This window comes from Strix uralensis, chromosome 9 (genome assembly GCF_047716275.1).
Source record: "Strix uralensis isolate ZFMK-TIS-50842 chromosome 9, bStrUra1, whole genome shotgun sequence".
Lineage (NCBI taxonomy): Eukaryota > Metazoa > Chordata > Aves > Strigiformes > Strigidae > Strix > Strix uralensis.
In genome coordinates this window covers 20753206-20768508 of record NC_133980.1, presented here as the reverse complement: position 1 = coordinate 20768508, position 15303 = coordinate 20753206, and the positions used below count along the sequence as shown (strand labels likewise).

The 15303-nt window shown below is 45.8% G+C and overlaps 1 long non-coding RNA gene across 1 annotated transcript in view; it reads right to left on the bottom strand.

Annotated features, from left to right (window-relative positions):
* The window catches only part of LOC141947286 (uncharacterized), a 37922-nt gene extending 23215 nt beyond the window's left edge, over positions 1-14707 (bottom strand). The window contains exon 1 of the long non-coding RNA XR_012630069.1: positions 14634-14707. This is a non-coding gene — a long non-coding RNA (uncharacterized LOC141947286). The remainder of the gene's footprint in view (positions 1-14633) is intronic.
* Positions 14708-15303: the final 596 nt, after the last annotated feature.

Genomic DNA, 15303 nt, shown 5'->3' with positions numbered 1-15303 from the left:
CAAAAAACACACTGTCAAAGAAACCTCACTTGCAATCAATTCAATACAGATTTTGAGAAAAGCCATCTCCTAGTCTTGCTCAGAGGATCCAATAGACCATTAGTAACAGCCCAACCCAAGTAGCTTGTACGAGCCCCAGCCTCACACATGCCGGGCTGCCCTACTGGAGGGGCTGCCCCACTGGAGACACTGCCTGTGGAGGTAGCAGCCATCGGGGAGCGACCCCTTTGGTATTCAGGTTAAAAACATGGGTCCTGTGTAAGTAAGGAAAACAATATTCACTGCAGAGAAGCCCTAACACCCATACCTGCTGGTTTGCATCTTGTGAAGTCCGACCCCAGGGCACGGGGGAGTAAGGAGCTGTGGGTGCAGCTACTGTTGTGTGCTATGTGCTTACAGTGAGAAATAGGTGCCTGGCCTTTCCAAAGACCATGTCTTTGCCAGGGAGGGGACATGAGGACAGTGGAGCAAAAGAGGACACAAGCCCACCACTCTCACCACAAACATGTTCCTTCAGTTAGCAGAGAAGAGACACAGACGAGGTTACAATAAAGCTCCTCAATTTTTTATTTTCTAATCTGCTTTTCCAGCCCTGCCAGGAGAATCAGAGGATCAGGCTTGCAGCAGCTCCTGTGCACGTCCCTGCCTCACTTGATCTTACTTGGGATTCTTCTGCCTCAGTTGGGCAAGGCTGCAAGACATCAGCCCTGGCAGCTGCCCCTGCCCTACCTGTGCGGGCTCCGGGCTGCCAGCCAGCCCCGCCGACCAGCCGCCTCCTGGGGAAAACAGCCTCCCTGGAAGGCGCACGGGCAGGCATGGTGGGGCAGAGCCAGCGGCCGGCCTGAACCCACCCTCTGTGCACGGCGGTGGTCACCGCTCCGCAGGAAAGGACCATCTCAAGGATGCAGTGGCAGGCTGTGGGCAGTGCCAGAGCCCACTCTCTGTCTGCTCGGCGGGTACATGCAAACTAACTTTGCTTTCGTAGTCTCAGGCCGACTCATGTCACAAACACTCAATTAGTTTTTTAAAAGTTAAATAAACAGAGCAGGAGATTATAACTGATTAACTGAAGGGCAGGAAACATGAGAAGCTGGTTTGCTAGAAAGAAAAGCTCTTGTGCTGAGATCTCCAGTAATTAGCAGCAACAAGACCTACAGAAATTTATGAGGGAAAAAAAAAAAATCAAACCCTTCCTGTTTAAATGTTCTCTTTTCACATGTTTTGCTTGGAAGACTAGCTTAAAATACAAACACAGACTGGGTCTCAAATACAGAATAGATTCATGTTCTGCCAAAATCATATACTCAGATTGCAAATCAAATGAACATGGATCAGTGTAAGCCTTTTTTTTCTCTCCCCCAAAATTGTGTATTTTGTCAACTACCCTCAGATTGACAGCTCGATACTTTCCCCCAAGCACCTGGAAGGTGAGTTGGTTACTGCTGGCAAATGCTGCAGGTCCTCCTTGTAACACAATTGTAGACGGAAGCTGCTAGACAATAAAATGAAGACTTCCTTCCCCGTTACTGGACTGTGTGATTCAGTAATAATTTAGCAATTTCAGCCCAGCAATGGCTTACGTGAGCTGTTTACTAGTCTGTAGTGGAGCTGCTGTTGATTGTGCAGAAGCCTACCTGGTTTCATTATACCAGTTCAGAAGTATTCTCCACCTGGCTCCTGGAGCAGCACAGATTCTCCCCGATTCACATAATGAGATCCCCAGGCAGAGCTGAAACCCTGACCTAGATTTCAATGGCTCTCCAAGCTGTGTTTATGCATCTTCATCATGGCTGTGTTTACTCTTTTAAATTGCAGATAAATTGCAAATTAAAGAGAACTCTGGGTCTTTTTTTTTTTTTTCTTTCTTCAGTTTAAGTGCATTCATCTCTGCTTCACTGTCCTGGCTTTGTCTTTCTTTGGCTTTGTTGGATATTTCAGAAGAAAACTTGAATTGAAATTAAGACTTGCTCAAATTGACAGCAAGTCCTAGTGTACAGTTCTGAAAACAGCCTAGCAGAGCAGCAGTAATTTCATTTGGAAGGAGGATGGCAGGTCTGGTCCTGACTGAACACATAGAGCTTGTTAGTGTTGTGTTATTGTTCTGCATTACGGCCTGGGAAGGTCCCAGGTGCAATTACAGCTCCAGGATGCAGGTCTCTGCGCATGGTTGGGGATGGTGCTTAAACTCCAATACAGAGGTGAAGGAGAGGAATATTATTCCATATTATTTCATGATAGCGAATTGCAAAAAAAAAGGAGGTAAATTTGCATATCGATACAAAGTAACGTAGAGAACCAGAGGTGGCTCTCAGGAGCTATTTGGCCTGGCCAAGTTAGGTCCAAATGCCCAGATGATACCCCCTGCATGGGAGAGGGGCTGCACACTTCAGCAGTGCTGCTGGTGGAACTTCCAGAAATCCTCAACAGTGGCTGGACTCTGCGCCAGCTGAGATCAGTGGCAGCAGGATTAGGCCACTGCAGAGGACTTCTGAAAAACCCTCACACACAGAGCAGCCCTCCTTCCCCTTCCAAAACCAATCAGGGAATAAAAAACCCAAAGCTTGACCTCCTTCCATTACAGCACGATTGCTGTTTCTCACCACAGAAGCTGATGAGGTTATTAGCACCCCTTAACATCTCATGGGAAATAAGCAGAGCAGGGGGTTCCCATTTGGATTCTTTTGCTAGCTTACCACTGTTGGAAAGCGTGGAGCCCTTTTTCCAGGCTACAGTCGTAGACACAGGAGGTGGCATTTGGGTCCTCGAGCAGTGATCTTGCCTTTGTTTAAAAACCTGCCTGTGGACATGCTGGAGGTCCCTGGCTGGGGCCACTCCAGAGCAGGGTGGGTGCAGGTAGCAGGCACGTGAGCCTTGGAGCCTGCTGAAGCCTTGTTCAAATTAAAAAGCAAATGAGTGGGTGACAATTAAAGTATTGCATGTATTTGCCTAAAAATAGCTCTCCCACAATCTCACCCCATTTATTTCAGCACAGCACTGAACTGCTGTTAGTTTACACTTACCGGAAAGGAGAAAGAATTATAACTTTTTACTTCTTTACATAAATATTTTCTATTTTCGTGCCTAACATTGTGGACTTCCTTTGCAGCCCAGCCCAGAGGCCCCAGTGAAGGTTGACGGTACTTGCAATGGTAAAAATATATTTTCAAACCCATTTTTAGAAATCCCTGTCAGCGTTTGGATATCTACAGAGCTGTGAAAGTCCAGTTGCCCCCGGAAGCCCAGCGGGCGCTTCCCAGCAGCCAGCCCTGCAACTACACAGGTTGGAGGCACAGGTCTCCACTGCGGCATAGGTGGGAGCCAGGGAGGAGCTCTGTCCTTCTCAGTCCATCGGTTTGCACTCTGATTAATCCTGATGAGAAAAAAACCCAAACAGGACTGAGAGGTGGAAAAGAGTGGCAGAATCAGGGCTTTCTGCACTTGGAGTTGGGCAGGGCTTGAAGAGCTTTTAAGACTGAGAACGGAACACAGGTCAGCATTGAATGCATGGAAAGCTGGAGATGAAGTCTGAACAGACTTCTTTAAATCAAGAACTTCCTTTTCACCTCTGCTTTTGCTTTGTATCAGGTACCACAGCCCTTCCCCCTTGCCTGCTCTTTGTGCACTGCAACGGAGACCTCACGGAGCTGAATTCTGCCCTGCCCTGCTCCCAGTGCCATAAGGAGCCATGCCTGTGCCTGCGTGGGGACTAATCCTGGAATAAAGCCCTGCTCTGCATGGTGTGAAGTGAGAGAATCAACGTTCAGGTGAGCAGGAGGTCCCACTGCCATCCTCGGTGTGGTCTGAGCCCTCCCAAGCAGTTGGGGATCTGGCAACCACACAGCCGCTCGGCATGTCAGACCCCTCTCTCATCTGGCTGAAAGCTACTCCACCACAAAACGCTTCGAGTGACACTGGCAGGGATAGGAGGCAAGGGGAGCCAGCCCACCCCCTCCCGTCACAATGCGCAGCTCTGCCAGACTAAGCAAATCCCCAAAGCACTCCCCACTGTGTGAAATGCTGTAAGCCTGTTGTGAAGCCACCTCCTCATGGGCATGGTACCCTACACCCAAGACAATGTCCACCACTCAAGCCAATAGCTGGCCAAAAGAATAGTAGCAAAGCTTTGTCCAGGAGGGTACATTAGCTTTTCTTTCAACTGTTCACTGAGAAAAGTTTGGAAACTGGTCCCCACAGTGAGGTGGGTATTACATTTCTGTTGTTCTGCAGAGGCTTGTGAAAGCCAGGCATGGCCTGGCACAGCACTGCCTGCAGCAGCAGATCCAGCAGGCAACTGAGGTCGTTTCTACTCCGACCATTTTCCCCACAGATACATTAATGAAACTACCTCTACTCAAAGCCCAATCCTGGCCCTGCTCATGCAGCCTGAACAGTGCCCTGCTGTTTTCAGTCGGGGCTTTCGATAACCCTTTTGCAGGATGAAGTCCTTGTCTCTCAATCACTTGCATCAGTAGCCTCTTCTGTTCATTGTTAATTTCCAAAACATGACTGTAAAAGGATACGGTCAGTTAAATGCAAAAATCTATTTTTTTCCAGCCTCCCTGGTGGCACTATCATGCTCTGTTGTGATGGCCATGACCATGTACATTACAGTGCCCATTAAATCTCCCCGTTTGGGATTATCTCCACTGAGCAACATGCCGGTGAGGCCGTTTGGTGCGTCACCCACCCTGTCTCACTCTCTCAGCTCCAGTCTGTTCCTTTGCTCCTCCATATGGCACAAATCAGGGCTGTGATGCTAATTAGAAGACCTTTAAAATTTATCTTGTTCGATTTACATCTTCAAAGGTCTCTGAAAAATGTATATCTATTTTTGAAAAATAAAAAGTACATTTTTGAAACAGCTTCTGTTTAAGCACATGCAACAAAAGTCAAGGAAACGGAAGGCCAGACTGACCAGCGAGGTGTGGGAACCCATTTTCCCTCCTTTGATGAGTGGCTGGTGGCTGGGGTAGTCACTGGTGGTGCAGCAGGCAGCACGCCAGGCTTGGCCCTACCTGGTGAGTACAGGCATGGTCCAAGTGAAGCACCAGGCTGTGAGAGGGGGACTGGGCAGCTCTGGCAGGAGTGGTGTCTCCTCAGGTGGTTCAAGAGAGGAACGAAAGGATGATAAGACGAAGTGCTGGGGTATGCCTAGGCAGCAGGATGAGCGCAGAGGCTGGGCAGCTGCAGCGAGGGGAGAGGCTGGAGCAGTCCCCTACCTGTTTGAGGCTGCTGTGGCTCCCTGGGGAATGCAAGTGCAATGTGGGCTTACTTAGTGCCTCCATTTTGTTATGTGCTCCTGGGAAGATAAGTGACCTGTACAAATATAGTCAAAAAGATTTGGATGTTTAAACTGGTAGCTTTTAGAACAAATAGCTGCTGCAGGACCACACTGCTTCAAAAAGAGGGAGGGCAGGGATGTGGGAAAGGAAAGGCCATTCCCTGCCCATGTGTTCCCATCAAACACACACAGTGCCTTTTATTTATTTATTTTGGAACAGCACTGGAGAACCACGAGACCAATAACAGACCATAATGAGCTAAAACTGCTGACCAGGACTTAGCTGTATTTAATTAAAACTCCAGTACACGCACAGCATTAGCAAGGCGTGCCCAGGGAGCAGCGCGCAGCATTCCGACAGCCTCCCCACGAAGGGCCTTCGCGCCCTCCACCACCTCTTCAGGAGGAGACCTCTGCGCAGGGAGCCTTCCCTCGGCCGGCAGCACCGGCCGGCGGCTGGTCCCCCGTCCCGGTGGGGCTGCACGCCCTCACCGGTCCTGGCAAGTCCACCAGAGGGGAACTCAGCCTTCAAATTAGAGGTGCCTGGGAAAAGTAATGGGAATAAACAACAAACTACCAACCGGCAGCATTTGCGTGTGCCCTAAAGGTGATACGGGATCTTTTATGTTCTTCTAAATTAGATTCACAGAAATTCATTTGGTGGTGCCAATACTGCAGGCCCAAGAGCACTAAATCATCCTTTATGGGCACATAAATACATGTTTCATTCTCTGTCACATTTAGTATCGGCAATGATTTCACACACAGCTGTAGATCAGCTCCCTTTTGATCACAATCTGCCATTCAAATTTATAGCAACATTAATAGTTCAAAAATAATAGTGTTTACCGTGTACTAGATTTTAATAAATTAGGAGGAAGCAACAGTTCCTAACAAAGACTCCAGAAAGCAAAGCTGGACTGAATGTAAGCTTTTTCACTCCGATTAGCACATCCTTGTCTATTGGCAGAAAGTTTCCATTGCAGCTGTGAGAAAATAATTCCATGGATTATGTCACATTGATTCAAAGTGAAATTCAAAGCCAAAGAGAAAGCAGAAAAGCATTCCCTATGTTCTTACAGAAAATATCACTGCTTCAATTAGGTGCTACAGATGCTTGGAGTAAACATATTTTCCACTGGTTTTCTTAGAACCATACCCACTTAAATCTTCAATATTCTTCTGGATGTTCATTTTTCATCCCAGTTTAATACCACGCCTCTGGGTGTTAGTGGTTAAGGGGATACTGCCAAGCAATGGAAGCCAAGAAAAGCTGGGATAAGAAGGGAAAATATGGCCTTTATATAGTAAATAAACTTTTCAGCCTTAATGTTATGGCTGCTGTCAGCATAACTCAGAGAGGAAAAAAAATAACCCAGTGCTAGTTGTACCTTTCATTTCTTGGACCATGTGAATGTCCAGTTCTCCAGTGTTCAATCTGCTCCCAATCCAATGGAAATAATGCACACAGCTGAGCATTCAAGCCTCTAATAAATCTCATCTTTGTGTGGAATCACTGGGATTCAGAGTGAAAACAAAACTAGATAAGACTTTTCAATATTTCAGTAAATACTGACTTTTTTCCCAATAAAAACTTGAGTTCTAGGGAATCTAAATACACAGTTGACATAACAAGTACATAGCAGTAAGGTCGGAATTGAGACCTCGAGCATCTGAACTGTACTTAAATACATGTAACACCTGTATGGATCTCTTCAAAACAATAATAAAGGTTGGCAGCCTTATTGCCAGAATGAACTGGGAGCATCCCAAATACGAACAGTCTAGAAGATAAAAACCTCCTCACATGCAGAAGTCCCTCCCAGGAGCGCTGATGGTTGGTGTAGCTCAGAGGCAGGAATGCCGATGGAGATGCACCTTCCTCCCTGGCTGCAGCTTCACCTTCCCGTGGCACCTGTGACGGGAAGCTGGAACCGTGGCTCTCCTGCTCACTGCTAGAGAGGATTCAACTTCTTAGTCCTCACAGCGTCATCTTGGTCCTGCTTATGAAGCCAAGCCCCCCAGAACGTGCTGCACTGCTCTCCACGTACACCCACAGAAAAATTTCACCATGAGTTATTATTGTGCCCATCCTTCCCTTGGAAAACCATGGGCAGGGGAGAAAGAGGGGAAGAAATCAGCAGGTTTGTAGGTGTTATAAACGCAGCTTACTTTAGAGCTAAAAAATCCTGGCAGATGGTACCCAACATCTGGGAGAATGTTAATGCCCAGATATAAAATTTGTTTTCTTTTTTTCTCTTTATTGGAACCCTATTTGGTTACAGTGTGTTATAATAAGATCTATTTCCTAGGCTTGTCTCTTAAATTTAAATCTCAAAGCAACATTTATAAACATTACAACCTATCAGTTATTACTGTAGTGTAGGGCTGAATTCAGATCAGCAATGGTACGCATAAATATGTCACATAGAAGTATATCTGCAACACATTACCAAACAAACCTCTAAGAATTTTTTTGAAAAAGAGATGGCTGAGAAGGAATAAAAAATAGATTACATTAGCATACCCCATGAAAACAAATGGTTTGACCTTGTAGCATAACGTAGGAACAGCTCCATTAATCATGTAAAAAACCCCCAAATTATAAAGGTTCCCTGTTTGGGGGGCAGGAACCATCTCTCTTTATTCCTCTTTGACAGCAGCAGGCACAGCGGGGAGCACGAGCCATGGCAAGCACTCCTAAGCCCTGCAATAACTCTGCATTACAGCCGTTCCCAAGACACAGGCTCTGCCCGTGGTCCCCGGGGAGCAGCATCAGTGGGCCTCAGCCTCTCCCAGCTGCTCACCAGGGACCTGCAAGCGAGCAGACCTGAGGGTGACACTGGGCCCCTGCCTGGAAAGCCTTGCCCACCCCAGCGCGTTGGGGCTTGCTGGGGCGCAGCAGCACTGCACGCTTCCCACCTGTACCTTGCCCTTTCCTGTAATTAGCTTTGTTTTCACAGTAAACGGGGAAATCTGCGTTTCCCTCTTCTGACTGCCGCCGAGGCTCCTCCCTAGCCCCCAGAGATGCCATGCAGATTTTGCTTTTCACCAACTGTGCAGGAAAGCCACAGGTCCTCTCTATTTAGGATAGCAGGTCAAGTCTGTTCCCAGCTGAAATACTGCAGGAGAAAACAACAATCAAAAGAAGGATAGCTTCTTGCCAGCCCCAGCGCTGCATCGAGAGCCCTGTGTGCCAGCTTTCCAGGGGCTGAGGGAAGTAAGCAGCTCTATTTAGCTCGCTGAATTAACATGTAGGGTAGCAAGGGCTATCTACAACAGCTGTACACCTGAGAAACCTAGAAAATATTCCTGTCAGAGGCATGGGAGTAAGAGACCTGGAGACACATGTCTTTTAAAGGCTGGATCTCTCCTTAACATCTCTCTCTCCTTCTGCCATAAACACAGGCGAGAGTAGTCAGGTGAGGGGAGGATGCTGGTAAACACAATCTGCCACAGAGCCTGCGAATGGCCCAGCCGTTACCAGAAACATAGATGGAATGGGAATATTTTCTTCAAACCAAGTAAATACTAATCATAACAGTTTGTTTTCACAGCTCAAGCCCCTTTGCAGCACATTAGCAGTTTTTGCTCCAACCTCTCCTCTCCTTTATCACTACATCCATCTCCCAAGGTCACTGCAGAGAGATGGATGGCATCACTCCTGTGCACAGGCTGCACAAGAAGGGGCTCGTCATGGAGAGGCTTCAGGTTTCTTCCCTTCTAGCACGGATCATGGTGTACCCTGCAGGCTCTTCCTCCCCTTCCCCAGCCTGGCTGCTGGGCTGGCTCAGCCACCTCTGCCTGCCTCATCCCACCACTCTGGCTAGTCTCCACATACAGCTTTTGGGGCTAGTCACACACAGAAAGGCTAATGAAAAATGGGGCTGACATTTATTCCAAAACAGTTAGAAATGAAGTTGCTGCACTGTATATGTCATTTTGGACACCTCTGTTTGAAAGGTTTAATTTACCAAGTTATTTCTTTATTCTACTGCTAATTCACCAATATTAAATAGTGTATTAACGCTTAAACTATACAAAAAATTCCCCCAAATCAAAGATACTGATTCACCTTGCATAAAATGCTAGCAGGTGAGCTGGGGTACAGACTCTGCCAGTAGAGCCCTGGTTCTGTTATCAGCATCTTGGTGAAGGACAAGCGTGGAACTCCTCAAAGCCGGGCACTGACAGCAGCACAGCATCCAACAGCCTTCACCCACTTATAAGACACCTTGTTGGTGTCTTACAAGAACAGGATTACAGAGAGGACATGTTTTCATTAACCAATGGCACCTTGGCTCAGGGGCATCTTTCCCTGTTACAAATTCCTCATGTTAAGGAAAACCAAACTCTGTGGAAGAGCATATCTTTTACAAGCACTCTATGAAGTAATACTGGAAAAAAAAGGATAGACTCATTCTTGGCCCCACCCTTACTTCCGTTCATCATGAAAAAGTACATTTCTGCCCTTGTGTTCTTGGCAGTAACTTGAGATTTCCTTCCTGTCACCTTGTAACAGAGCGGTTCTCTCCCCACAGTGGCATCTGTCTTGCTTATTGTCAACTCAGAAACTTTGATGGGGATTCCCAGCATCAGGACCTGATGACCCCACCAGCCAGGTCTGGAGGATGACCCAAGCTGCAATAACAAGATTTTTTACCTTCTGTACCCAGAATGGGACATTTATCTCCAGCAAAGCCAGGTGTTCCCAGAAACTTTCTGTTACCTTTGGCCAACTAAATAGTTGCATGTGAGGAGAACAGAAAAAAAAATAATCACTTTTGCAAACATTAGCATGGTCTGCAAGAAATGCATAGGCTGATGAGATAAAATGAGAGTGCTTTTAATAGCAAAAACATGTTTTCTTTGGCCTACATGCAACCTAGAGCTTTCCAGGTGCTCAAGCTTAAACTAGTCATATAGATCTGGAGAGGCATTAATTATTTAACAGGCACAAAGGAGGCCTGAGGAAATGATTCCTCCTTCCTCCTACTCAGTGTGCGGGTACAGCTAACCCTGGCTCTTGGATCACAGGGGAATTTCTCATCTGCCCTGAAAGCATGAGTTTTATTTTTCCCTTCATTTCCTTCCTGCTAAAGACCTCCTTGGTGCACAAAGCCTTGAAGTTTATCCATGCTCTCTTAGCAAGAGCGCAGCTTTGGGTGAGCCCAGTTTGAAGTCAGCTGCTCAGGCCCCGAAGACGGACACTCGCCCTCAGAGGTGCAGCTGGAGCTCACCAAAAACTAATGCCAGCAGCTTCAGGTTTCAGTTCTTTAGCTGGTTGTCAGAAGGGGTGCATGGGGTAGAACTGCTCATTTCTCAACACCAGGTAAATGCAGCCTGCCAAGAAGATGAGAAGGTGCCACAGGGACTAATGTACTAATGGTCTTGCCAAACTGCAGCATGTGTCTGTAAACAGCAAGATGATCTCCTTCCCAGACCCCAGGAGCCATGGGCTGGTCGTCCAAGTCATCCCTCTGGCCTTGCTGATTAGAAATACAAGCAATTAATCTCCTGCCTAAATTTACAGTGAATGCTTCCTGTCAGGGCAAACAAACTGCTCCGAGGGATTGTCCCGGGAAATTAACAGCTATAACGATTTCCAGAAGCTGGTGACAGCGCACATTGTTCCCGGGGCAGATGACTCAGTGGATTCATCTTCTCATGGTGTTTTGTTCTCAGCCTTGGACACCAGAGCCCCCAAAAGTACCTTTTGCCTTAGCTTTCTGTGCACAGTATCCTGGCTTTACAGCTGGCATGAGACAGACGCTGCTGGGAGGGAACAGGGCAGCTAATTCTTACTGCCTAGTGAAGTGAGAAGCACTCCCTCTACAAATACCAATAGTAAGTTGCTGTTGGCTTCTTCCAGGCTTTTACCATCACCACCATCAGCCTTGTAGCGGGTGTTTCCTGACTATCACATTTAATGCTGTCTGCCTTTTTTTCACAAGAGTTTGTACAAGTTGGAACTACTTTAACTCAGTTAATTAAAAAAGAAAAAAGAAAGAAAAAAAACAATCGATCAAAATGATCCAGATGAGTCTTTTCTTATGCTAATTTTTTTTAGGCTGTGTTGAGCAATATTTTCTTCACACTTAATTAGGGTAGAAACAATGTAGATTTGAGAAGGAGCCCTTACATCAAACCAAGACACACTGCAAAAGACAGGCTTTGCAAAAGAAAGGAGCTAAAGTAGGGCAGAAAAAAACAGGCAAAACAGACACATGTTCCTCATCTATCACATAATTTTATAAGATGCTGTAAGTGAAGTTAGTTTTAAGAGCTGGCTGCAACAGGTCTTCCTAAGGAATTTTCAAGAGAAAGTAGTAGGCCTTCATCTTTATGTTAACTCTCCATGCAGAAACTTAGTTTATTTGCCATGCAAAAGGGTATTTGTACTCAGCATTTCATTTCTATTCAAACCTCCAAGTGGGGTGCGAGCGGGGTGATGCTGGGAGCCTTCTGGTTGCCCAATGGATCACATCTGGTCTGTCTGTTATGTCCCCAGTATATGGTTCCTACTAAGGCAAAATAATCCAACTATATGCTGTTACACAGCTCCTCTGAGCTGTAGGGAACACCTTCCACAGTCGTTTCAGAATACCTCAGTGCTGCAAAGCCCCCAGTGAATCCTTGTAACACCCACAGCCAACAGAAAAACACCCAAGAAAAACTACAGAAAACCAATGAAGAGTCATTTCATACTTTTAGCACTGGTCAGAAAAGCTCAGTCTTTACTTACTGCCCAGCAGCAGCCCTGTAACATGGAGAAGAAGGTGGGATGCCAGTACTTGATCCCACACCTTTCCAGGCAAGCCAGTGATGTTCTGGTTCCTACACTATTCCAACCCAAAGTTTAGCACTTCCTTCTCACTTCCCGCACGCCCCTATGGCCTAACCACGCAGCCCGACAAGGCAGGGGAGATGTTTTCTACCTTGACTGGGGACTGCGGCCAGCTGAGAGTCCCAGGGAAGACCATTTTCATGGGGGCATGCACATGGATGGTGATTAAATACAGTTTATTGCTGTTACGCTCTGCAAGGTGGAAGCACTCTGCTCGAGGTGAAGTCAGAGCTATTGCTGTTATCCCTAGCCAACGTATTGAACTGCTATATCTTTCAAATGCATTTGTTCACTCTTCATTAAAATAACAGTGCCCTAAGGCAGTGCTGATGACAAAAGAAGAACAATCTGCCCTGTCCATTTCTACTGCAGTCCTTGCAAAATATTTTGGCTTAGCCTTCGGCTGTCTCTAGGGCCACTGTGTATCTGTACTACCAAGCCTGACTTCTTGGCTCAAATATTACTTGTGGGGAATCAGCCACACGAACCTGCTCAGATGAGCAGCTGTGAAACTGGATTCAGAGGCTCCACGCTCCTTACTGCATGTGTGTGACGAACTCCTGGCAGAGCACCTAACCCACAGTGAGTTACAGTCACAGGGCAGCGTTAAGCTACTGTGTTTTAGCCAGAATGCTGGCAAAGAGCCACCGTTGTAAAAGCAGACAAGTATCAATGTTTCGTCAACATTTCCCAGAGAAAATGTCTACTGATTTCCTTGATGGAGAACTGAATTCCCCTGCTCCCCCAAATCAAGTGCTGGATTTTTCTTTTTTTAAAAAAACCCAACACTACCTTTTACTGAAACTGTATATTTCTCTCAGGAAATAGTGAGAGTAGCCTCCCAACCAGCTCAACTTAGGCAATCTTCTGTACAGCATCTGCCACCAAGAGACATGGGCTTTCCATTCAAGAATTGTCTTCCCAGCCTGGTACACCACACCATGTTGCCTTATTATCATTAGAGCTTCAACTGAGAAAAAGCACAGGAAACCTTTTGTACAAGCACATGGGTATTTTGCTATAGCCAAGGAAGTTTCCTGACCACATTCAGAACATAAAGGGTACAGAAATTTATCATAATTTGTGCTAAAACTTGTTAACAAAAAAACCCCCAAACCCTGAGTTTTGCTGCTTATTCAGTTTGGTCACAAAAGACAAGACATTTTCAGGCTGCTAGATAGAAAGTTCAATGGCAAGTTCAGTTCAGTGTCAGCTATGAGTCTGAAATAGCACCGTAAGGACACAAGTGCTACGTACAAGAAGATCGCATTTTTCTAGATTAGGTGATGACTCGAACACAAATACCTGCCACAATTACGAGCAGATCTTTTGGAAGGATGGAAAGCAAAGGGAAGGAAATATGGTGCTTATTTAGATAGTACAGATGGCCCTTTTAATAAATTAACAGACTTGTAAGAAAGATCTAATTAAAAAGCTTTTTATACAACAGCAGTTGTAAGCTGGAAAAAACTTGAACGTTTGTATGATAATGTCTTCCAGAGACCAGTGATGGATGCTGAATCATGGGCATTTTGGCCAAAAAAGGGGTTCTTACTGCTAACTCCCCTGGGAAGCCAAGGCCTATATACATCTATAAATCTGTTCAATCTGCTACAGATCTTGTCCTGCCAAGCGCATGGGCAGGTAATTGCCAAACCTGTAACCACCCAGAACACAACATGTATTTTCAAAGAAAGATGATTTTAGAAGTAACAAGGGAGAACACAGTAAGTATCTCCTTTGGAGCAGCCTGCAGCAATGCTATAAAGCCTGGAAATTGAGCTTTGCATTAAGAGTGAGATCTTTGATACATAAAAGCATAACACAGCAGAAAGCAAAACCCTCACAGATATATACTCCCAGTAGTCATGTGTGGTGAAACCTGTGCGAGCTCAAGTGTAGCACACGGAGCCTGCTCAGCCCAACTCTCTAGGACATTTCCTCGACCTACCCCTAAAAACTGAATGTGCAGAACATTGGTTTTGCAATATGTTGTACTTATTAAAAAACTTTCCATAACACATACAGAAACCATCTTCTGTCATGGTCTAAAAACACTTTAAACAACAGTTTCCTCAAAAATCAAACAAAAATTTATATCGAGCTGAAAGATGATGACAGACTTCAGCGGGATTAAGCAATTTCTCTCAGCATTTTTGTGGGTTTAACTAAACCCAGAGATTACAGGCAGAAAGGAAAGAACCACCCCCAGATTTTCCATTAAAAAAAAAAAAAAAAAGGAGTGAAGAAACATTTTGAAAGAACTATAGAAGGTAAACAGGCTAGTTAGACATGATGTACCACAGCCTTGACCTCCCATCAACACTCTGTTATTCCCTTTCAAACCAATTGCTGATATGGTTTTCTTCTCACCCAGCAGCTCCAGCTGTTTCCGAATGTTTCTGCTTTCCAAGCTTGCAAAAGGAGAGCACACACAGGGAGGAAAGTAAAACACCGTAAAAAACCCAGTAAAACCTTGGGCTTTATGAGCACCAAGAGACTGACCGAAACCTCAGGACTTCTTCATCAAGTTGCTTCCAACAGCTTTTCAGTGCCGAGGCTGGCATAGGTCAATCCCATGGGGAGGGCACAGCTGCTCCACACCTTCGCCTGCCCTCTAAACCGGTCTTAGGTGAAGCTGTGCAGGTACTGGTCCATCAGTCACCCTGCAAGAGAAACAGAAGTGGTGTGAGTATCACAGATAAGCAGGCTGCTTCTCCACAGCAATTCAGGGAAGTTGCAATCAGTGAGTCATTCCTAGTCACAGAGAGGGAAAAAAAACCCGAATAGGTTTTAAGAAGTCAGATGGACTGATTGCATCAGCTTCGTAATGGGAATCTCAGATTAAAGCATCTCACCTGCTGCTTCAGGAACGCTGTACAGCCCTCCAGACAACAGAGGGGTTATTTCGAATGCACAACATGTACGATTGCTAAGAGAATAAACCTGAATCGTGCTGGATGCTTTTGTTAAAACAGTTAGGAAAAAAGTCATCATCTGACACAAAAAAACACATTGCAAAATTAGAGATGAAGCCTGCCAGGATGGATTTAGTTACATTTATGAAGTACCTGTCAGTGATGTGAGTACTGTCCAAAAAAATTAAACAATATACTTGATTGCTAGAGGAAGGACCAAAGATCAGCTGAAGTTCACAGAGGAGCTTGTGCATTTT